Source organism: Lynx rufus, unplaced genomic scaffold (assembly GCF_022079265.1).
Source record: "Lynx rufus isolate CCGP_SWC_20201006 ecotype Redwood Valley unplaced genomic scaffold, mLynRuf1.p SCAF_1, whole genome shotgun sequence".
Lineage (NCBI taxonomy): Eukaryota > Metazoa > Chordata > Mammalia > Carnivora > Felidae > Lynx > Lynx rufus.
This window is the reverse complement of record NW_025814823.1, coordinates 125,941,678-125,966,613: the sequence shown is the minus strand read 5'-3', so window position 1 is coordinate 125,966,613 and position 24,936 is coordinate 125,941,678.

The following is a 24,936-nucleotide window of genomic DNA, read 5'->3' as shown; positions in this document are numbered from 1 at the left end:
AATCTAAAGAACAAAACAAGATATTATGTATATGTGCTGCCGAAGCCAGCACCAAAACAAGGTATTATGAATAACAACAACTAACAGTTACATAAAGCTTATATATGCTGAGTACCGCTCTCAAGGTTTTACAAGTCCTTTATTCCTCACAGCCTTATCAAGTATGTCACCTGATAATAAACCCTCACATTACCAATGACAAAAGTGAAGCAAAGGGAGGTTAAGTCATTTGTTCAACAGCTAGAGCTATTAAGTGCCAGAGACTGAGTAAAAAGACACAAAGTATATACCAAAGTCCATACAAAGTCTGTAGCTAGGACCTTATGCTGGTTCCAGAAATGAATCCAAATATATTAGTAACTATAATAAATAAACTGCATTAAACTCACAGAATAATAACAAATTCTCATAACATACTATCTTTTTTAAAAAGGCCAATGAGATCAAAAGCTAGATATTTGTAAATATAATTTAAAAATCTCAGTCAAGACTCTTCATGAAAAAGAGAATGAATAAAGAAGAGGTGACATTTAAACAAGACAAACTTCAGATAAACTGTTTAAATTTACAAGTTTCACCAAGGTTGCTAGATGGATAAAAAAAAATCAGTATAAAAAATCTATTGCTTTCATCCCTATATTACCACAGCAAGTGATTTGAAATATACTTTAAAAAATACTATTTCCAATCACCCTCTAAATGCCTAGGAATAAAATATATATTAATTTTTAAGACTAAAATGTAAACAGTACTAAAAAGACATCCAAGACAACTTTACCATAAGAAGAGACACACAATCCTTTGGATGGGAAGACAGAGTAAGGTAAAGATGACAATTATACCCAAATCAATCAATAATTTAATTTAATTTCAATAAAAACAACTGGAGTATTTTGGTGAAATATTGTAAACAATCCTAAAAATCATTTGAAAGGACAAGAATATTCAAGACAATTTTGAAGAGGAAGATTTGTTTCATCAGATAGCAAAGTTAATTAAATAATAATAATAATAATAATATAATTGTAAAATTCAGGCTCCAGTCCTAATTCAGCCACAGAAGAATTGATGTTTCTTTGGATAATGTATTTAATCCTCTTGGGCCTGTTTCCTCATGTACTTCACATGCAACAGTCCAGATATTCATGCAGAAACTAGATCTTCCCTGATTATCCAATCTAAAACAGCACCTAACTATTACCTAGCCTTGTTTGGTTTTCAGGGGTTATTTTATGGCAGTTGGCATCTTTGAAATATTAGTGATCATAAAACTATTATCTCTCCCCCTCCACAACCAGGAAATACTCCACTGCCCCTTGAATGTTGTCAGTCTTTTAACATTAGTTCTCCTTATACCTGGAATTGGGCCTGTCACCTAGTACTTTCTCAATAAAGATTCATTACACAAATAAAAGTGCCAATTCTCACCTATGTTCTGTAATCCCCAAGTGAGGTCATCTGGGAATTATATTCTGAAAGCTCTGATCGTTTAGAAAAGTAAAAAGTCTGATGGAGGGTATCTTCATGGTTTTTTTTCTCCAAAGGCAAGAGAAAATGGAAAAATAAAAAAGGTAACATAGAAACAAGACAAGCGTGAGACCAACTATTAAAATAACTGTCTAACAAACCCCAAAGGGCATAGCCCTGGCTAGGAGAGTTTGAACTTCTCCTCCAAACAAGGTAGAGAACGTTGATCACTATTCCAAAGACTGTCACACAACTTCCAACTACAAAGGACCATTCCATCAAAATTATTCCACATGGAGTACTAAAATAAATAAATAAATAAATAAATAAATAAATAAATAAATAAATAAATAAATAAATAAAATGAATAGACTTCATTGTTCAGTAGTGTTAAAGAGAGTTGGATTCAGACTCCAGCTCCCCTAGTTACCAGGTGTGCAAACATATATCAAACATCTATATGAACCTCACTTTCTCATCTGTAAAATGTGTTCAATAGCAACCATTTCTTATGGCTAATATGACAATTGCATGAACTTACAAATTTATCATTGTAAAGACTCTAAAATAGTCCTTGAAATCTCTTGGGCACTGAATAAATTGTGTTCTTTCCAGGAAACAATAGGAAGAAACTGGTGGAACCAATAGTAACTAATCTCAAAATAACAACCAATGCTACTATTATGTGTTTTAGAAATAACACAACAGGGAAGAAGAAAGAAAGATGATCCAGACTAGGAACTTTCTTTATAAATTCAACCTTCTACTTCCCATGGCCCATTGCTTGACAAGCATGAGCATGTTTGTGGAATGGGGTTTGGAGGAAGGTGTTTAAGTGTGAGGCCATTTGTACATGCACATACTGCACTACAGGATGACATCAGAAAGCGTTTAAGGATTCCCAGTGATATCTAGGTCTTGAATACAATGGGCTCATGTGCAGAATGGTAGTAAAGGGATTGTTTTGTCACCGTATATAGCCCTTTATTTTCAGGGAGAAAAGTGAACTGGATTAGCACTGCAGAAGAATGCTTTACTTTATAAAACCAACAAGACTGTAAATTACTAATCAGTCAGAGTGAAAACAAGTCAAAATGAATTCCATGTCCTGTGGATGAAATAAAATGGAGGCTCTTGGCCAATTTTCTCCAGTTTGAAGAGGGACCACTGTGTAATTGAAGGCTCTGTCAATTTTCACAGATTCAACAATAATAGATTGAGTGTTAAGTCAGATATTGTGCTAAACTCTAATGTTGTACCATTTTATGTCCAGTTCTACCAGATGTATCAATTAATCTACCTTATACAGTTCCATCAGATATATCAATTCTATTCTAAGCTTTTTCTATTTTAGGTTTGTCTTCTCTATGTAATTCTGATACGTTAATTTTTTCAACCAACCAATTCTAGAAATCTCAGGCCCCACAAACTCAGATATTTATCTTCTCAACTCAGTAAGGCTACCTGTCTCTATGTGGATTTCCCTTCTCAATACTGTGGTTTGGACACTGCCTTGAGACAGAAACCTGGATAATCACAGAGCCAAGCACTGTACTAGATATTAGAAGGCCAATAAAAGGCAACACGAATAGGCAGGTCTCTGCCACATGGGGATTATATTTTATTGGGGTAAAGAGAAAAAAATTAAATTTACAAATTACCAAAATAAAATGATAAATTTCATGTGGGAAACAAACAATGGATTAGAATGACTTCTTTAGATGGAATGATCAGGGAATATATCTCAGAAAAGGTTGTTTATAAACTAAAACCTTAAGGATAAGGAAGTGACATACAGAGAATTGGAAAAGTGCACTTTAGAAAAGGAATTGAAATGCAAAGCTTTTTGAGACAGCAAGTAGCCTATGAACTACAAGTAGAACTGTATGGTCAGAACACAAATAGCCCATGCAAAGAGAAATGGATGGTCACAACACAGTGAACAATGGGAATAGTGGTGCACTGGTAAGATACATAAGAGCTAGGTGTTGTGGGACTTTGCAGATTGCATTAAGGAGTTTGAATTTATTCTGAGTGCAAAGTGAGACATTTAAAGTTTGAAAAAGAAAAATGATAGGATTCAATTTACATTCTAGAGAAGATCACTCTTGCTACTATATGGAGAATGAATAAGAGAAGAGCAAAATTGGAAGATAGAAAATCAGTATAGAGGTCATTACAATAATTAGATGAGAGGTAATAATCCAAGTGGTTATCAGTGAGATGACAAGAATTGGAGGGATATGAGAGAGGCATATCTTAAAACTGACAGAACTGTTAATGAGTTGAATATGGGATATGAAAGAAAACCTAGAATGGATAAGACTTCTACATTCCTGGCTTGAATAATTTGGTAGATGTTGATGACACTTAGTCAATAGTAAAGACAAAGGGAAGGATACTGTGGATGAGACTATGCTTGAGAAATTAGAGTTCTTTTTAGGAGAATGTTAAGTCTGGGATATCTATTAGAGATCCAAGTGGAAATATCAATTAACCTGCTATATATGTACAAGTAGAATTACAACATAAATTCCAAATTTCTAACCTTTAGAGCCAATTTTGTTCATGTAAAAAAAATACAATTATTGGCTTCAACTTCTGTTTTTTTTTTCAATATATGAAATTTATTGTCAAATTGGTTTCCATACAACACCCAGTACTCATCCCAAAAGGTGCCCTCCTCAATACCCATCACCCACCCTCCCCTCTTTCCCACCCCCCATCAACCCTCAGTTTGTTCTCAGTTTTTAAGAGTCTCTTATGCTTTGGCTCTCTCCCACTCTAACCTCCTTTTTTTTTTCCATCCCCTTTCCCATGGGTTTCTGTTAAGTTTCTCAGGATCCACATAAGAGTGAAAACATACAGTATCTGTCTTTCTCTGTATGGCTTCTTTCACTTAGCATCACACTCTCCAGTTCCATCCACGTTGCTACAAAGGGCCATATTGCATTCTTTCTCATTGCCATGTAGTACTCCATTGTATATATAAACCACAATTTCTTTATCCATTCATCGGTTGATGGACATTTAGGCTCTTTCCATAATTTGGCTATTGTTGAGAGTGCTGCTATGAACATTGGGGTACAAGTGCCCCTATGCATCAGTACTCCTGTATCCCTTGGGTAAATACCTAGTAGTGCTATTGCTGGGTCATAGGGTAGGTCTATTTTTAATTTTCTGAGGAACCTACACACTGTTTTCCAGAGTGGCTGCACCAATTTGCATTCCCACCAACAGTGCAAGAGGGTTCCCGTTTCTCCACATCCTCTCCAGCATCTATAGTCTCCTGATTTGTTCGTTTTGGCCACTCTGACTGGTGTGAGGTGATATCTGATTGTGGTTTTGATTTGTATTTCCCTGATGAGGAGTGACGTTGAGCATCTTTTCATGTGCCCATTGGCCATCCGGATGTCTTCTTGAGAGAAGTGTCTATTCATGTTTTCTGCCCATTTCTTCACTGGGTTATTTGTTTTAGGGGTGTGGAGTTTGGTGAGCTCTTTATAGATTTGGGATACTAGCCCTTTGTCTGATATGTCATTTGCAAATATCTTTTCCCATTCCGTTGGTTGCCTTTTAGTTTTGTTGGTTGTTTACTTTGCTGTGCAGAAGCTTTTTTATCTTCATGAGGTCCCAAGAGTTCATTTTTGCTTTTGGGGGAGTGCTTTTGGGGGAGTCCCCTTGCCTCTGGGGATGTGTCAGGTAAGAAATTGCTACGGCTGAGGTCACAGAGGTTTTTCCCGCTTTCTCCTCTAGGGCTTTGATGGTTTCCTGTCTCACATTCAGGTCCTTTATCCATTTTGAGTTTATTTTTGCGAATGGTGTGAGAAAGTGGTCTAGTTTCAATCTTCTGCATGTTGGAGTCCAGTTCTCCCGGCACCATTTGTTAAACAGACTGTTTTTCCATTGGATGTTCTTTCCTGCTTTGTCAAAGATTAGTTGGCCATTCATTTGTGGGTCTAGTTCTGGGGTTTCTATTCTATTCCTTTGGTCTATGTGTCTGTTTTTGTGCCAATACCATGCTGTCTTGATGATGACAGCTTTGTAGTAGAGGCTAAAGTCTGGAATTGTGATGCCTCCTGCTTTGGTCTTCTTCCTCAAAATGACTTTGGCTATTTGGGGCCTTTTGTGGTTCCATATGAATTTTAGGATTGCTTGTTCTGGCTTCGAGAAGAATGCTGGTGCAATTTTGATCGGGATTGCATTGAATGTGTAGATAGCTTTGGGTAGTATTGACATTTTGACAATATTTATTCTTCCAATCCATGAGCAGGGAATGTCTTTCCATTTCTTTATATCTTCTTCAATTTCCTTCATAAGCTTTCTATAGTTTTCAGCATACAGATCTTTTACATCTTTGGTTAGATTTATCCCTAGGTATTTTATGCTTCTTGGTGCATTGTGAATGGGATCAGTTTCTTTATTTGTCTTTCTGTTACTTCATTATTAGTGTATAAGAATGCAACTGATTTCTGTACATTGATTTTGTATCCTGCAACTTTGCTAAATTCATGGATCAGTTCTAGCAGACTTCTGGTGGAGTCTATCGGATTTTCCATGTATAATATCATGTCATCTGCAAAAAGTGAAAGCTTAACTTCATCTTTGCCGATTTTGATGCCTTTGATTTCCTTTTGTTGTCTGATTGCTGATGCTAGCACTTCCAACACTATGTTAAACAACAGCGGTGAGAGTGGGCATCCCTGTCGTGTTCCTGATCTCAGGGAAAAAGCTCTCAGTTTTTCCCCATTGAGGATGATGTTAGCTGTGGGCTTTTCATAAATGGCTTTTATGATCTTTAAGTATGTTCCTTCTATCCCGACTTTCTCGAGGGTTTTTATTAAGAAAGTGTGCTGAATTTTGTCAAAGGCCTTTTCTGCATCGATTGACAGGATCTTATGGTTCTTATCTTTTCTTTTATTAATGTGATATATCACATTGATTGATTTGCGAATGTTGAACCAGCCCTGCATCCCAGGTATGAATCCCACTTGATCATGGTGAATAATTCTTTTTATAAGCTGTTGAATTTGATTTGCTAGTATCTTATTGAGAATTTTTGCATCCATATTCATCAGGGATATTGGCCTGTAGTTCTCTTTTTTTACTGGGTCTCTGTCTGGTTTAGGAATCCAAGTAATACTGGCTTCATAGAATGAGTCTAGAAGTTTTACTTCCCTTTCTATTTTTTGGAATAGTTTGAGAAGGATAGGTATTATCTCTGCTTTAAACGTCTGGTAGAACTCCCCTGGGAAGCCATCTGGTCCTGGGCTCTTATTTGTTGGGAGATTTTTGATGACTGATTCAATTTCTTCGCTGGTTATGGGTCTGTTCCAGCTTTCTATTTCCAGAGCACTCAATTCCTGATTGAGTTTTGGAAGTGTGTGGGTGTTTAGGAATTTGTCCATTTTATCCAGGTTGTCCAGTTTGTTGGCATATAATTTTTCATAGTATTCCCTGATAATTGCTTGTATCTCTGAGGGATTGGTTGTAATAATTCCATTTTCATTCATTATTTTATCTGTTTGGGTCATCTCCCTTTTCTTTTTGAGAAGCCTGGCTAGAGGTTTATCAATTTTGTTTATTTTTTCAAAAAATCAACTCTTGGTATCATTGATCTGCTCTACAGTTTTTTTTAGATTCTATATTGTTTATTTCTGCTCTGATCTTTATTATTTCTCTTCGTCTTCTGGGTTTAGGCTGTCTTTGCTGTTCTGCTTCTATTTCCTTTAGGTGTGCTGTTAGATTTTGTATTTGGGATTTTTCTTGTTTCTTGAGATAGGCCTGGATTGCGACTATAGACAAGTAATAGTGGCTAGAATACCTTCTCATGATAAATATTACTATGCAAAAAATATTTTTAGACACTGGAAACAGCCCAGGACTTTGATACCTGACATAAGAAGGAAAAAATGAGATGAACTCTATCATCACCTGCCTGGAGGCAATTTCCAGACTACAACACTGGGAGAGAGAATCTAAACAAAGGTAGTGGTCTTATTGAATTGAGATGAATATCTGAGTTCAGGGAAGATGAAGTTTCTAGAATTGGTGGGAGACTTTTTTTAAATTTTTTTTAATATTTACTTATTTTTGAGAGAGAGACAGACAGACAGACCATGAGTGGGAGAAGGAGAGAGGAGACACAGAATCCAAAGCAGGTTCTAGGCTCTGAGCTGCCAGCACACAGCCCAATGCAGGGCTCCAACTTATGAACCCTGAGATCATGATCTGAGCCGAAGTCGGATGTTTAACCACTGAGACACCCAGGCGCCCCAAGGGTGAGACAATTCCTAAGAGCAGAAATCAACACAGAGAGAGAGAGAGGCTCAAATGTCTGAATAGGAATTCTCTTGACTCTTTGGTCAAATATCAATTATTACATGTTGTGTACAAAATCAATTTCTGAGAAAAGAACAAATACTAGGAGAAATACAGCAGAATTCTTTCTGGTGACATAGTAGTAGAAATTGTTTAGCTCTGCTCCATCCAAAGTAGAGAGACCTCATTGAATGAACATAAAAATCAGTAGACACACAAATGTCTCTACCTTAAAAGTAGGGATGAATCTGCTCTAGAATAAAGCCACTGTAGCCCAACTCTCAGAGAGCTTACAAATAATTTGCAAAAAACAAAAAACAAAAAAACAAAAAAACAAAAAAAAAACCAAACTAATCTGTAACTAACTTGGCTTTTCATAAAAAAAAAAAGTTTAATACTTTTAAAAGGTAAATAACAAAAGTAAGCTATCAGCAATGTAAAATTCACAATTAAAAAATGCCCAAAAAATGCTAGAATACAAAGGAGTGGGAAAATGTTGTTTATAACTGGGAGAAAAATAAAACAAAACAAAGAAGCCCAAAAATTACAGAGATGATAAAATTAATGGGCAAGGACATTAAATAAGCAATTATAGGGGTGCCTGGGTGGCTCAGTCGGTTAAGCATCTGACTTCGGCCCAGGTCATGATCTCACGGTTCATGAGTTTGAGCCCCGCATCAGGCTCTGTGCTGACAGCTCGGAGCCTGGAGCCTGCTTTGGATTCTGTGCCTCCCTCTCTCTCTCTGCCCCTCCCCAGCTCGTGCTCGCACTCTGTCTCTGTCAAAAAGAAATAAACTTAAAAAAAATTAAAAAAAATAAAAGCAGCAATTATAGGGGCTAGAGTTCCAGGAGAAAAATGGTGCCAGAGGAGTGTGGTCAGAACAGGTAGAATGAGTAAAAATATTTGAAGGAATGATGACCAAATGTTCACACTTGACAACAACTATAAACCTATAGATACAAGAGCTCCATAAAACCCAAATAGGATAAACACACCTATGTATGTGTACATACATGCACACGCAATTGTACACACACACCCCTATGCACTTTTTAATATTGCTAAAATACAGGAGACAGAAAAATATTGTTAATTATTCAAAGAAAAAAATGTGCATTCATCAGAGAAACAAAGATAAAATTTAGTATAGATTCATTATCCAAAACTATGTAAACACAAAGACAACGGAATAGATCTTTACACAGGTGGCAGAAATTAATTGCCAACCTGCAACTCTTTATCTAGTGGAAATATCTTTCAAATTAAAAGCCAAGTAAAAACTTTCTCAGACTAACTGAATCTAAGAAAATTTGTAAACAAATTCTAAGGAATCTTAAATAAATTTCTTTAAGCAAAAAGAAAAAAAAAACACAAAGAACAGATGGAACACATAGAAAACAAACAGTAAGATGGTATACACACTTGATCCATGAACAACATAGGGGTTGGGATGCTGACCCTGCTCCATATACTCAAAAATCCTCCTTTAACTTTTAACTCCCCGTAAACTTAACTATAAATAGCCCACTATTGGGCACTAGCCTTACCAATAATATAGTTGATTAACATATATTTTATATGTTATATAAATTAGATATTATATCCTTACAATTAAGCTAAAGAAAACATTATTTAAAAAATCAAAAGGAAATGAAAATACATTTGTAGTACTGAACTATAAAAAATCCACTTATAAGTACACAGGGTGCAATTCAAGCCAGTGTTGTTCAAAATCAACCATATAAACCAAATCCTATCAATAACTGCTTTAATTAATAAAAGCCAAATGGCCCAATTAAATAACAAAGACTGTCAAATTGGGTTAAAAAATCAAGCTCCTAGGGCACCTGGGTGGCTCAGGTAGTTAAGTGTCCAACTCTTGATTTCAGCTCAGGTCATGATCTAACCATTGTGAGATTGACCCCACATTGGGCTGCACACTGACAACAACTGCTTGGGATTTTGTCTCTCCCTCTTACCTGCCTCTCCCCCACTCGAGCATGCACTCTCTTTCTCTTTTTCTCAAAAATAAATAAATAAACATTGAAAAATAAAAGGAAGATCCAAACTAGATATTGTCTTGGAGAAACCTATTTTAGATGCAAAACGAGAAATTGTTTAAAAGTCAAAAAATGAGAAACAAATATACCATAAATTCATCAATATAAAAAAGCTGGAATAACTATATTAATATCAGAAAAAAGTAATCTTCAGAACAAGACAAACTTCCAGGCATAAAGAAGAACAGTTCATAATTGCTAACAGGATCAAATTTTCAAGAAGACATAATAATCTAAATGTACATACAGCAAATGGTAGAGGTTCCCAACACATGAAACAGCTAATCCATGACACTGAGAAGAGAAACCTACTCTAAGAACTAAAAGAGTGAAACAAAAAAAAATGTAGAGTCATAACTGGAGACTAGAATACCCCTCTCTCAGTAATTAACAGAACAAGTAAAAAATCAATATAAACATAGAAAATCTGAACTATATCATCATCTAATTGAACTTAATTGGCATTTATAGAGGATTTTTAATACAACAGTAGAATACACATCCCCTTCTAGTGCCTATGAAACATTCACTAAGATTGATCACACTCCTTGCACTTATCATTAAGGTAAAGATCTCGTCTAAGATCACTCAATCTCATCTAGTAGAACTGAGATCCAGGGTAAGTCCGAAATCCAGTGACAAGAGTCCTTGTAAGAGAAAGGGAAAAGAGAAGACGTGAAAATGGAGGCAGAGATTGGACATACACAGCCCCAAGCCAAGAAATGTCTGTAGCGATCAGAAGTTGAAAGAGACAAGGAAAGATTCTCCCACAGAGCCTTTGGAGGGAACATGGCCCTGCTGTTACAATGATTTTATACTTCCAGCCTCAGGGACTTTGGGAAAACTGGTTTTCGCTTTCTAAGCCAGCAAGTTTGTGGTAATTTATTATGGCAGCCTTAGGAAACTAATGTAATGCTATTCGCTGAACAGTGTAAGGAACACCATGGAAAGTCTGCCTACAGCTGGCCCTCAACCCTGTCTTGGCAGTGACTATCCAAATCTGAATTCCCAGGATGCCTTGCAGCAGTACCTCCCTGAGTAAAAGCATCTGTGTCCTGTGGTCACTCATATCTCACATAGCCTATCTATTCTTTCTCTTAGTTTTTAATGGCATGACACAGGATAGGGAGAAAAACACCAGATTTGGACTGTCATCTTGATTCTGCCACCGGGCCAGTCATTTCACCTAACTGGGCCTTACTTTTTCATGTATATAGTGAAGAAGTTGGGCAGGATGTGCTCAACAACAGGTGATCATGGGCTCCCCTTATCATGAAAGGTTTTAGCCCTCAAAGTCCTGCATCACAGGAAATTCCTCATTCCTGGGCAAACTAGATATTTGATCACCTTATTTCAAGCATCCTCCCAGCTCTCAGACTCCATTACTCAAAGACTCTCACTGATACTTGACGATATTTTTCTTTTCATCTCATTCTCCTGATTCCATTCTCTTAGGAGTCTCAAAGCAAAAGTCAAGTCCTTTGATTTCACATAAATGTTTATCTAGTTTCAAAAGAAGTTCAGACCTTTGGACAGGGAATTAGTCTGGATATCGGGCTGGGGATCCTCCCTTAACATTAACATAACATTGAGAAGAAAAAGAACATCTCAGGTTTCTCTAATTCTTAAGATCCTATATTGGATAGAAAATATTTCTATGAAACAGACTATTTTATTGTGGCTCTTGGGTATATATGCTAGGGTTACGTGGCAGGGTAGCCCAAACCAATGACTATGGGAATCAGTACAGTTGACGGTTAAGTACATCAATCAATTGTACTTTGTTTTTTCCTATTTCTTTTTCTTTTTTTTTTTTAATTCTAGGCCTTTTGATTCCATTCTTTGGACTCTATCAGAATCTTCCCTTGCTATTGTAACCAGTCAGGGGAAGAAAAAAAAAAAATGTCAAATTCTAAAACAGTGAATCATCTTTTTGCCTTCCTTAGAGGCATACAAAAATATTTTTTCAATAAATTTTATAATTATGATAAATAAAATAATCATCCATAATAGTATCACTTCTGCTGCCCATAGCAAACATATAAGGAGAGTGGATGCCTACTCTGTTGCTTCAAAAGAAGTGCCATGAAGACAAGATCTGTCTGTGGGTTTTGTGCTTAATGATAGGAGATCGACAAGCTTAGCATTAATTATGTAAAAAACAATATGTTACAGTTTTTTTAAGGCAATAGGTTGTTCTTACAAACATAATACTTTAAGGAAATAAAAATTAAACAAATGTACCTATGCAATATGTTATAAAGCACCCAATGAAAATTCTCCACGATTTTTTAAATAAGGAGAAAAAATAAAATGAGTATCTTGGTGGAAGATGCAGTGATGCATGTCATTAGTTATTGCAATTTTACATTAAGTGGGTTTTACTTATCTCTTTGCCAGATTAAATCTCTGATGTGTTATCAAAGCACAAAGTCTAGTCGTCAATAAGACAATGGCAGTATCCCCTCTAAAAGCCCCTCAGCACAGTAAAGCTTCCATATGTCTCATAATGGAGTCAGAAAAATCTCTCTCAATTTCATATTATTCTGTGCATTGGTCTCAAAACAGTGCTGATTTTTGTTCTTAAATTGTACATAAGAGCAACTGCTCCCATTTTTATTTGCAGCCTCCTCTGAACCTAAGACTCAGACATAAATCTGTGGAAGGAGAGCTAATGACAGTTAGAGTGACAGCCCATATTGTATTCATATTCACCCATTCTATTGCTGTGGGAGAAAGCCACGTGCACCAGCTATCATCTTGTTCCTTTATGCAAACACACTCCTTCTAGCTCTTCCTTCCAATCTGTCAGTTATGCCCAGGCATGTCTACAGCCCAGAGAACACAGATGAGGCTTAAAATAAGTGCCATTTCACAGGAGAGAACGATCTTGACTCCCTCCTTCCGATTTCCAGCACTGGAGTCTTGTGATGCTTGCCTTCAGCAGCAGGATGTTTAAGCTTTTAGAACTGCCCTGTCTCACTTGTGCAGCAGCTCCAAAAATGGCATTTCCAGCCTCACCACTAGTTGCTCTTGGCCTTTGTGCCCTTGCATAAATATCAAGGTCTCTCTGATACTCCTGCAACCAAGCCCCCACATTTTTACTGGGATCAGGAAGCTAAACCTCTATCCCTGCTTTAATAACTTCTATGGGGGACTCGGCACCCCCAGGAACTGTACTGCAAGCACCTCTTCCCACCTCAGAGAACTCATCAAATTCAAATCTGACCCCTCCCAGGATGGCCTTGCTCAGCACCTACCTAATTTTGAATTTTTTTCTGACACCATTCTTCATGCAACAGCAGGAAACCAGGCTGGATACTACCGTGGACATCTGTGAACTCCAGAGAGGGAGGCTTCGACTCGATTCAGTGGACAACAGGGAGGCAGGCTAAGTGCTTAAGCAGGAATGCAACAACACAAGACACACAAATAGAGAAGTCTGCCTCCTATACAGCCCATTGAGCAGGTTCCCCCCTCCCTTTTATATCACTTTACACATCTTTAGAAAACAAAAACAAACAAAAAAACCTTAGGGCTATTGTGCTTACAACAAGAAAATTTCGATGTTAATGATGTACTTAGAAAATGTCCAGAGTAAAACTGAAATCGACTTGGCCATTCTCAAATATCTTAAGTGCCTTTCCAAATATTTGAGTTCTAGAATAATTCAAAAGGCATTTAGTAGGGTGTTTTCCATTTCTTACTTAAACCCAAGTGGGCATTAAGGAAATCAGAATTCAAGCATTTATTTTCCCTTCACACTTTAGTAGGCCAAATGTGATTTGGAAAAAGCTACTTGATATCCAAGAAAACCTTTCTACTTTTTAATGAGTTTTTCCCCCTTAAAAAGGGTAACAAGAATTCTAATGCAAACCAACCCAGAATTCTCTAACTTTCAACTAGAAACTTAAGCCACAAATATTCATTGTGCTTGTTTCCTAGTAATGTGGCCAACTCCCTTGTACGTTTTAAGAGACGTTTCATATGGTTGGTGTAATACCCACCCTTAAATCTGGGTGTCCATTTTCATGACCACTGTGTAGTTCAACTAAGCCAGGGTATAATGGGCTTTCAGTAGATATTTGTTAGCACACTGATATATGTGTAGATTTTACCACAGGTCCAAATACATACATACATATATACATACATACATACATACATACATACATACATACATACATAAGAGTAACAGCCGTGGGAGAGCCCAGGGTAGATAGAGGGGCCTGAAACACATTAAAGGCAAGTTATTAGGAAGAAAAGACAGAATTCAAGCAAAGAAGATGATATTGAGGGCTTGTAAGAAACCCTGGAAATATCAGACACAGGGAAATAAATGAGTTTATGACTAGCCATGCAATCAATTAAGGAAGGAATAAGTTATGCACTCAGTATGCTGAGTGCTAAGGACTGGCCTGGGGAAGGGAAGAGAGAAAAGGCCGAGTCCCTGACCACATGATACAGATGTTCATTTTCCAGGGCTGATGAACATCACAGTAAAAATAAATATAACATTTTTTAAAAGCAAATAATGGAATGTGAAAACATGGGTAGCTGAGTTAAGCAAAGAGATTCACTAAACCACTCAAAACTCAGTTTCCTCCAGTGGTTAAAGGGGTAATACTATTTTCCTCACAGAGTAGTCTAAGAATCACTCTACAGCAGAATTAGGATCCTTGCAGAAAACAGACGCCCCCCTCAAAGTGAATAATATAAAAAGAGTTTAATAAAGAGAATATTGTTAAAGTATGGGTAGGGAAACTAATTTGAGTGACAGGTTAGGGGAAGGCATGGGGAGAATTATTGAAGAATTATTAAGCGTGAACACTTGAAGAAGATCTTAAGGGTCCTTAGAAGCAAAGAAATCTATGTAAATATGGTGTCCCTACAGGACACAGCCGAATATGGTGACACCCCCTATACTCAAGGAAAAAATACTCAACCCTACTCCACAGTCTCACACCTTGGCACTGGCCATGCCAACTGAAAGCCAGAGAACAAAGGGGGCCCTTGGTGTAATCCATGTAGGCCTCTCAGCACATAGAGCGACATGGAAACCTAACACAGAGGTCAAAGAGAAAATAAGCAATACAGAGATTTTCCAATTACTTGCTACTGTGGGTTGAATTGTGTCCCCCAAAAGATATGTTGAAGTCTGAATCCCCCAGGACCTCAGAATGTGTCCTTATTAGGAAGTAGGATCTTTAAAGAAGTATAGGAACAGAGAAGTCTTCCCTTCTTACCTTGTGGGGTCTTTGGCTGGTCTAATAATTAAATTGACATAAGACAGATTAAGAGGAGAAAAACAATTTAATAACATGTATTACCTCAAAGTTTATAAAAACACAGATTCTGCACCCTGATGTTTACAGCAGCATTATCTACAATAGCTAAACTATGGAGAAAGCCCAAATATCTAGTGACTAAGTGGATAAAGAAGATGTGGTATAAATATAAACAATGGACTATTACTCAGCCACCAAAAAGAATGAAATCTTGCCATTTGACATGACATGGATGGAACTAGAATGTATTATGCAAAACAAAATAAGTCAGTCAGAGAAAGACAAATACTATGATTTCACTCATATGTAGAATTTAAGACAAAAAACAGATCAACATATGGGAGGAGGAAAAAGTAAAAGAAAGAGAGAGGAAGGGGTGCCTAGGTGGCTCAGTTGGTTAAGTGTCTGATTCTTGATTTCAGCTCAGGTCATGATCTCATGGTCAGGAGATGGAGCCCCAAGTCGTTGGGCTCTGTGCTGGATGTGGAGCCTGCTTAAGATTCTCCCTCCCTCTCCTTTTGTCCCTCCCCTCCATGTGTACTCTCCCTTTCTCTCCTGAAAAAAAAGAAAGAAAAGAAAAGAAAAGAAAAGAAAAGAAAAGAAAAGAAAAGAAGAGACAAAGAGAGAAACAAACCTTAAGACTCTTAAAGACAGAGAACAAACTGAGGTTTGATGGAGGGAAGTTGGTGGGGAATGGGCTAGTGGGTGATGGGTAGTAAGGAAGGCACTTGTTATGATGAGCACTGGGTGTGATAGGTAAGTGATCAATCACTAAATTCTACTCCTGAAACCAATATTGCACTATATGTTAACTAACAAGAATTTAAATAAAAATTTGGAAACAAAATAACATGTATACCTCCTGTATACCTGGGAAAGACCCAGGAAAACCGAACAACTACAAAATGCCTGAAGCTTTACCTTAGGTATCATCTTCCACTAAAGACAAAAGATGTTGGGGGTGGGGAGCGTGTAATGGGAAGTTACCAGGAAAACCAGGCAAACAAGGGAAGGGTTTTTATGCATATTTTAGCTTTGCCTTCTTAATTGATAACAGTTTCAAAAGACTCAGTCATTCCCTCTCTTCCTGGTACAGGAGGTAGACAAACTAACAAATGAAGATTTCCCTTATAAATGAAAACTTCTACCAAAAACCAACTTCTACTTGGTTTTCAGTGCTTCTTTTGTGTCTGCAAGTTCTTAAAAATTACCAGGCTTAGGGCGTCTGGGTGGTTCATTTGGTTAAACATCTGACTCTTGATTTTGGCTCAGGTCATGATGTCGCAGTTTGTGAATTCGAGCCCCAAGTTGGGCTCTGTACTGATAATGCAGAGCCTACTTGGGATTCTCTGTCTCCCTTTCTGTCTGCCCCTCCCCTGTACTCTCTCTCTCTCTCTCTCTCTCTCTCTCTCTCTCTCTCTCTCTTTCCGTCTCTCAAAAATAAGTATTACAAAAAAAATAAAATGAAATAACCAGCTTCAAATACTCGACATGCCAAAGAAGCCTATCTTCAGGTGGCAAAATTGCTCCCCTTCAGAAGTAATCAAGTTAAAATGAGGTCATTGTGGTAGGCACTAATCCTATATGACTGGTGTTTTTATCAAAAGGGGAAGCTTGGACATGGACAGATATAGAGGAAAGATTTCGCACATGGAAAAAACCATGATGTGACTGGAAGGAGGCACATATAAGCCAAGCAAATGCCAGAAAACTCCGGAAGGTAAATGAGGCAAGGAAGAACTCTCCCCTATAGCCCTCAGAGACCATGGCCTGCTGACACCATGATTTGGGGATCCTAGTCTCTAGAACTGTGAGAATTTGTTTTTGTGTTTGTTTGTTTGTTTGTTTGTTTGAACTGCCCAGTTTTTAGTATGTTGTCCCAACAGCCCTGAGGGACTCCTACACCTGTCAGGGTGCAAGTGGCCCGTGACTGAACAGATTTAATTTCTCAGACTAGATGTTCACTTCAAAATGGACCTCAAGGAGGATTGCGACCAACACTTTAATAAGAAAAACTGAGATGTCAGAGACTTGCTCATGGTCACACAATTGATAACCGAGATAAAACAGCAGAGTCCCAGGAAACCTCCCTATCTGCCCCACATTGACAGGAGGTGAAGTCACTCTTAACCTAGCTGAGCTAAAACATTGCCAAGTGTTGTACAGTTTCCCCTGGGATATCATCTAAGCTGAAGTATTCTCCAGAATGAATGACAAAAGGCATCCTTTCCTGAACTCCTCTATTTCTGCAGTATGAGCAGCTTTTAAAGGAGCTAAAGAATACATTTCAGAAATGAAATTTGCCTTTGTTCTTTTTTAGCACTCAGGAATAAATCTAATAATCCTGAGAAAGAACACCATAAACCCGCTAGGACACTATTTTACTTCCTTGTGAATTAGCAGTAAAAACAAGTTACGCAAACAAAACTCATTGTTTGAAGATTGACTGTTCCACATATCCAAAAAAAATGATAAGAAACTACATGGTCAGCAATGTAGACTTTCTGAGGGTGGGGGTGGGGGAAAGAGAGAAAGAAAGAAAGCTCCACCCAGAACAAATAAATTTCCTATAGCACTGTGATGTTTCTTATCTAGAGGAAGCTTTTGTTTACATGTCAGTCAACACCAGCAGATCTTCTGAGGACTGGCCACACCTTGGGCTGGGGAATGCTCAGGAAGGAATGTGGGAAGGCAGAGGGGAGAGGCTATTTCCTGATGGGTCAGCTGCCTGCAAGTGTCTGGACCCTGGGAAAGTCTTGATGTAGGAATTCCTCTCCTCAGAGAGGAACCGGAGCAGCAGGAACAATGCCGTGATCCCCTGGTGGCAACTCCCAGGTCACAGGGCTTGAGCAACACAGGCCAACGGCAGTGGGCTATGCCTCAACACGTCCTGGCTCTCAGCGGGCTGCTGTTCAGCCCCCTGGTTCAGTTCCACAGCCAACATGTAGCATTGTGCTCAAAGCAAATTCTCTCTATGGAAGACAATTAGCTTCACACAAGGTTAAAGCTTAGGTATAACTTAAAGGCAAATCACCTAAGAATAGTCCCATGGGGACTTCCAGCTTGCCATCCTCTTGGCTGGTAGTTCTTCCAAAGGAAAGATATGTTTTGACTACCAAAGTGATCCCTTCACGTGCAGTTTCTGATTCTTCTGCAGAGATCTAAGTACTTGGGATAGTGTCCTCCCACGTAAGACAACTCAGAAATTATATAACAGTTAATTAAAGGGCCGCTTCCCATACTTGTCACCTCCAGGTGCCCAAGCACTTTGAGGACAGCTAGCCGAGGAGATATGCACAGACTATTCCTTGGCCAGAGCACCACTGAATGTAACATTCACTTAATGAAAGCTCAAATAGCTTATTTCTAAAAACATTTGCTCCCATATAGTTAAGTTTCTTCCATGGCTTCTAAAATTAAGCTATTCTGTGAGGAAGCTTTTAACCATTTTAAGAGTTTCCTCCAGTTAGAATCAGTGCATAAGAGAGCCAAAGTAAACCAAGAAAAATCAATGATAAAATGTGCTATTCAGAACAAGATTTCCTATTTCTTAAGAGCCTAGCTGGAGAACAGCTGTTTCGATCATTTATTTGCCTTATTTTCTTTCACTCAGACGAAAGCGGGACACTTGGCTTTTCCTAAGGCATTTTGGAAGCCTCCATGGCCTTCAAATCTGGTGCACTGGTGACCTCTAGAGGACATAATTGTGGTCCAGGCTCAGTGTTAAGACTGCAAATCCATTGTTCAGGACAGGTGAATACATCATTAATTTTATAGCTGCAAAATAACTTTCAGTTCTTATAGCACAAGAGATAAAGAAATTATCCCCTCCCAGATAAAGTCTCCAAGGTGTCAAATGATCCATTTTCCTATAAATGACCAAACTTGGTTGTTCATGAAAATCTAAGAAAAGATGAATTTTTTTTCTCTCCCAACTGGAGCTCATTTTCCTAAGTACTCTCAACTCAGCTGAAATACTAGAGACTAACCAAGGTGGGAGTCTTCAGCTCTTCTTTATCTGCTCCCCACACCTCTATGTGCTGCCCAGCTCTGAGCAGAAGAACTCAGGAGCACCAGAAAAAGCATTCCAAGAAGCTATTCTTGAATCCCTCTAAGCCATGGTTCACTACATTCACCTCACCAGCAGACCTTCTCAGTCAGGGGAGTGGGGTCAGGGAGGTTCTCAAGACCAGAGAGGTTGGGTTGAAGCAAAACATGTGCACTGAGGCTCTAATCACTGTTAGGGTTTGCATGAGGTCTTGGGACCACAGAGCTGCCTTTCTCATCTCATGAAGAGCCAGCCACCTTGAATCACTTCCTCTCTCAGTGACAGAACCTATGCTACTTATCACTGGGACAGGAATCAGTCTGATCCATGTAGGGCCACTTCTATGTCCTCTATCATTTTCACAAGAGCCCTGCAAGGTAAATGTTATTCTCTTCATTTCTTTGTGAAGAAACTGGAAGCCAGACAGCTCAACCTGACAAAACCACATGTATCACTGGAAGTTTGCTTCTGTGTGTGTAATTCCCACTCTATCATAAGGCTTCTAACATCATCCAAAGTTAGAACCCAAAAAGGCTGGTGCGCTCATAATGCAGTGTTTTCACTTTACACATCAAGAGACAGAGGAAGTAAAATGACACCCTGAGGCCAAACAGCCCTCTGACAGAGCTGGAGCTCACAGTGAGTATTTAAATTCTTAGGCCAGTGCTTGGGTCGTTATACACAGTCCATGACCATTCCCTCCTTGCCTTTGCAGGAGCCAGAGAGGGTCACTCATGCCATCAACATAAATACCAGAAAATATTTCTCCTTTAACATTCCTTCTCCCATTTACTTCACCTGGTTTCCACAGTGCGGAGATCTTTCTGAAGACCCCCAGGGAAACCTGTGAGGCTCCCACCTCTAACCCCAAGGCTTTTCTCACCATTTTCTCTTCAAGTGCAGGTGTCCTTTTGAACATCTATAGGAGAAATCAAGTTGAATTCCTCAGGGCAGAAGCAGAGCCCGTTAAAAGAATAAAGAAGAACAGCAAACTTCAACACTTAAGATCAGAAGGATGACAGAGAATGGAACAGCGGACAGCGTTTCTACAATTGGAAATTTTATTCTTCTCTAAGCAACCACTTATCATATGACTTCTGGAAAACCCCATTAATTTCTCAGCAGGTTAGTTTCCACCCCTATTCTCATGTGTAAGTTCTGTAAAAAAGATCTTGTTAGCCCACTAAGGTTTATAAATAAAAAAAACGTGGTATAGCATGGCATAAAGGATAAACGATAGCATGGCAGGAACACAAAACTACACAATCTGTTTACTACACAACAATTGGTATTCAATCCATTTTTGCTTCTAGGTCTTCTTTCTACTGCCCAATTCTGATCCCATCTCTTGGGTTAACACTTCTCAAAAAGGTCCCAGCTCTTTTCAAACTCATATCAGTGAAATGCTGTTAACATTTCTAGGGAAGATTTTTTAAGAGGCTGAAGCTAGTAACAAAGCAGTGGTTTGGGATTATGTGGGAATTTCAATGATCTCTGTTAACACTGTCGCCACACCATGGCTGTTGACAGTTTTCTATGACTCATCTTTGCAATAAAAGGAAGAAGTTTGTGGGAACCACCAAGATCTTCAAGGCTATTAGTAAAAAAAAAAAAAAAAAAAAAAAAGAAGGTGATAAGCCTCCCTCTTTAGGAATCAGGGGCTTCCTATCAAACCTAAGGACCTTGACAAATTGAAGCTTGTTAGTTTGAATTATAGCAATTATTACAGAGAATCAGGAAAATTCCCATGTTGGTTTGCCAGTGAGATGGAGTTTTAGTAATGCTTGTGAAAGTACAGGAAGACGAGGAGCCACATACCATCAGGGGTTGCCTGGTTGGGGGACTTATGGTGTAGAATGAACACAGTTATAAGAATTCTGGTGCTTTCAAGCTTTCCCCTGAGTTTTCATATCTGACCTTCCGATTTCAAGGCCAGCCATCCAACTGTCACTAAAACAAGCACTAATTAGCAAAGCCCTTTAAACCTTTTCCTCCATCTTTTTGCCATCATGGAGCAGTTAATAACAGAACTGCAGCAGGGTTCCAAGCCAGCAGGAAATTGCAGACATTTTCCTGAGGAGTATGTGCTATTCACCTTTATTTAGTTCCTGCCCTAGGAAGGATGGTTAGTAGAGTGTTATGAAGAATTTTTCAAATTCAGATATTATTTCTGTAGCCTCCACTTACTGATGCATGTCTAGGGCTGAACAGAGTTCTGCAGCAAGGATGCGTTGGCACACTCCAATCTCCCACGCCATGCCGTAAAGCAAATTCTGCTTTTCCAACAGCAGATGCCTAATCACAATTAGAAGCAGAGGGAAAGAGCTTTCAGCTGAGAAGTGCTACAGGCAGTAAAACTGGGATGAAGCACTTAAAAGTTTGAGATAATGGTCTGGATAAATCTAAGCAGCAAAATATAATGCTTCGCAACTGTTCTCAGCAGATTAAGAAAGCAAAGCAGGCAGGGTGCCTGGGTGGCTCAGTTAGGTGACTGTTGGTTCAAGAGTCATGTCAGGCTCCAAGCTAACAGTTCAGAGCCTGGAGCCTGCTACAGATTCTGTGTCTCCCTCTCTCTCTCTGCCCTTCCCCTGCTCGCACTCTGTCTCTTGCTCTCAAAAATAAGCACTAAAAACACATTATTTTTTTAGAGAAAGCATAACAGGCCGTTCTAGGTAACATAGGTAAAAATGAATATAAAGCAGGATAAAACAAAGATCTGGCTTACAGATGTAATACTGCTTTTCTGTGTCTAAAAATATGGAACTGGGGCTTATGGAACTCAGTCAAGTTACAGATTGCTAGGGTACTAGAGAACAGAAAATAGGGAATATGGCATCAGAGAGCACAGTGATATCCAGGCTGATGCAGTTTCAGCTAGGAGAGGTGGTTTCATTGACCAAATTTTGTTCTGTTTTGTTTTTTTAATGCTTTACCAGAAGCAAGCAGGAGGAGTTAGCTGATTTTATAGCCCATGAGGCAGAGACATGCAAATAGTGGTGAGCCCTATAAACAGAGACCACAGCTGTTCTGCAGGCTAACTACAAAGCACTACCTCTTCAGAGCAGTTACCATGTGACTGTTTAGGTACCTGAATACTCCTGTTGGTGATATCTATACCTTTGAAAATCAAAGCTGATTCTGTGTATATTTAGTAGTTGTTAGCAATTAAACAGAGGGTCACTTTGTTTTATTTGTGGTGTTCCTGGGCAAGTCTTTGTTGAACATTTCAACATTTGTTTGTGTTAAGCCCATGGGAACCACTCCTCCCAGTGCATTTCTGGTCCCAGGGCGGACTGATGCTTGAGACCTGTCTTTAAGGCAGTCCATTCCTAGGGGCGCCTGGGTGGCTCAGTCAGTTAAGCGTCCAACTTTGGCTCAGGTCATGATCTCACGTTCTGTGAGTTCGAGCCCCGCGTCGGGCTCTGTGCTGACAGCTCAGAGCCTGGAGCCTGCTTCAGATTCTGTGTCTCCCTCTCTCTCTGACCCTCCCCTGTTCATGCTCTGTCTCTCTCTGTCTCAAAAATAAATAAACATTAAAAAAAAAAAGGTAGTCCATTCCTACTTAGTCTTTGGCTCCTCCAGAACATTGCCAGGGGCCAGCTAAATGCTAGGTGCCATCTGAGTGTTTTGTAAATGGTATCCCATTGTTTCACAACCACTTTTGTAAGGTAGGAAACCATTTCAGTTAGTATTGCCTTTTGCTGATGAAGAGACTGAAGCTGTATGAGGTGAGCAAATTGCACAAAGTCAAGTCCTTCCTAGAGAAGGAACCCCACAAGATGTCGATCTCAAAGTCTGTGCTCTTGGCTCTTAACCACACTCTGTGCTAAAAGGCCAGGGCCTTTTTCTAAGAGCAATTGTTCTGGCCCCATCAGTAGTTTCATACTTAGCCAGAGATGCTTTGTAATACCAGGCTGCGTGTTAGTGCTCAGGTAACTGTTAGTACTAGGAAGGTAGGGACACTGCCAGTCCAATGACTCGTCCATAGTAGACATTCAGCAATTTGTTGCCAATCATCCTTCATTCTCAGGAGAGAATGTGATGGTTTGGAAATTGTCTAGGCTTTGGAGTTTGGTTCATGTGGTTCAAATGGCTTAGCACTTGGAACAACTTACTATGTCTGTCTAGGGCTGGAGTTTCTCAGTTGTAACACAGAGCATACCTTAGGGCCTACATACCTCATGTTTTTTTTTTTGTTTGTTTTTTCAGATGGAACAAGTCAATTTGTGATAGAAAGCTACACAGTTACTGACACATTTAGGGGACTTAATACATGTTTCTCCTCTTCCCTGAATATAGTAGTACACAGACATTCTCAGATTTAAATCTTTAATGGAAAGAGAAGTGAATCATGAAAAGAATATTAGTCATAAAATAGTAAATAATGAAGAATATTCATCATAAAATACATTTAATAAAAAAAACCTGCAAAGCTCCAGAGTAAGGAATTTTTTGAAATATGAAGAGTTACTCAGTTCTCATAGAAGGACACTATTTAGCATACTGATAGATACATGTCTATCTTAAATGTAAGAATATTTAGCATTCGTTCTGGTAGGAATCACTTTTTCAATTATAAAATCCAGTTGGGAGATAAAATGCAGTACTCTGAAATTTGTATAGTAAATAGTTCCTAGAATGTGAGCTGTTAAGCGTACCATTACAATTTGGGTATGCTTGTGGGGGTGGGAGTGTGTGGGGGTGGGAGTGTGTGGGCGTGGATGCCTAGCTCTCTTTAATCACAATCTCTTAGACCCAGATATGAACTGAAGATATGAATTGATGACTTTATGTTAGTGGAGGTTTTATGACTTAAAATAGTGACGCTTTTTTCATGCTAAAAAAATGTAGAACACGCTCCGTCTAGTATGGTTTAAGAAGGGGTTTTTTTTCCAACATGCATAAGCAAGGGCTCTGGTAAGATTTTTATGAGAAGTATTATTTAATATTTAAGCCATTTTGGGTATCTAAAGGCGGGCTTTTACACCCAGAGCACTACCAGCAGAGGGAAGCTGCATTGATAGTACATGCCATACCACAACAACTGTGGTTTGTGCCAGGATGTTTGCATAAACCTGTTTCAGAACTTCTCCAGGTAGATTTAGAATTATCAACTCAAATGGCTAGAGGGATGAGGCAGATTTTTTACCTTCTCCAGCGCTAAACAGTGCTGAAAATAATTTATTAGGACATGCAACATATTTTCATGTACAGTTTATATACACTGAGACTAACTTCAGATCCAACAAAATACCCAACTAGAAGTACCTTACCCAAGTAAGGATTCTCTTTCTCTAATATACTGCATTTTGTCAAAACTCAAGCATTATGAGCCCAAATAGTAATTATTTTCTTTTCCTAAAGAAAAATGTTGCAAAGTAATTATGAAACATGTTTTTATTACTTAGAATGTTTACTAGATATTGAGGTGTTAAGCTTGTATCTGTATAGTATCACCTCTGTGTGTTCTTTAAAATGTCAAATCAACTGATTAAGAAATCTCTGAACTTTTTCAAATTCAGAGTTTAACTCTTCCGAATAATTTTCAAGTAAAAATTGCCAATGAGTTTTTAATTTTATACTGGTCTCTGTGCTATCAAGAGCAAAAGTGATTTATTCTTAAAATGGTCTTTTAAAGAACTAAATGCCTCTGGTGCTGAGCACTGAAGCCAACTTTAAAGTAAGTAAATTTCCCCCTTAAAGAATGCTGCTAATAACTATCTAATCCACCGTGTCCCCTGTCTCCTCCCT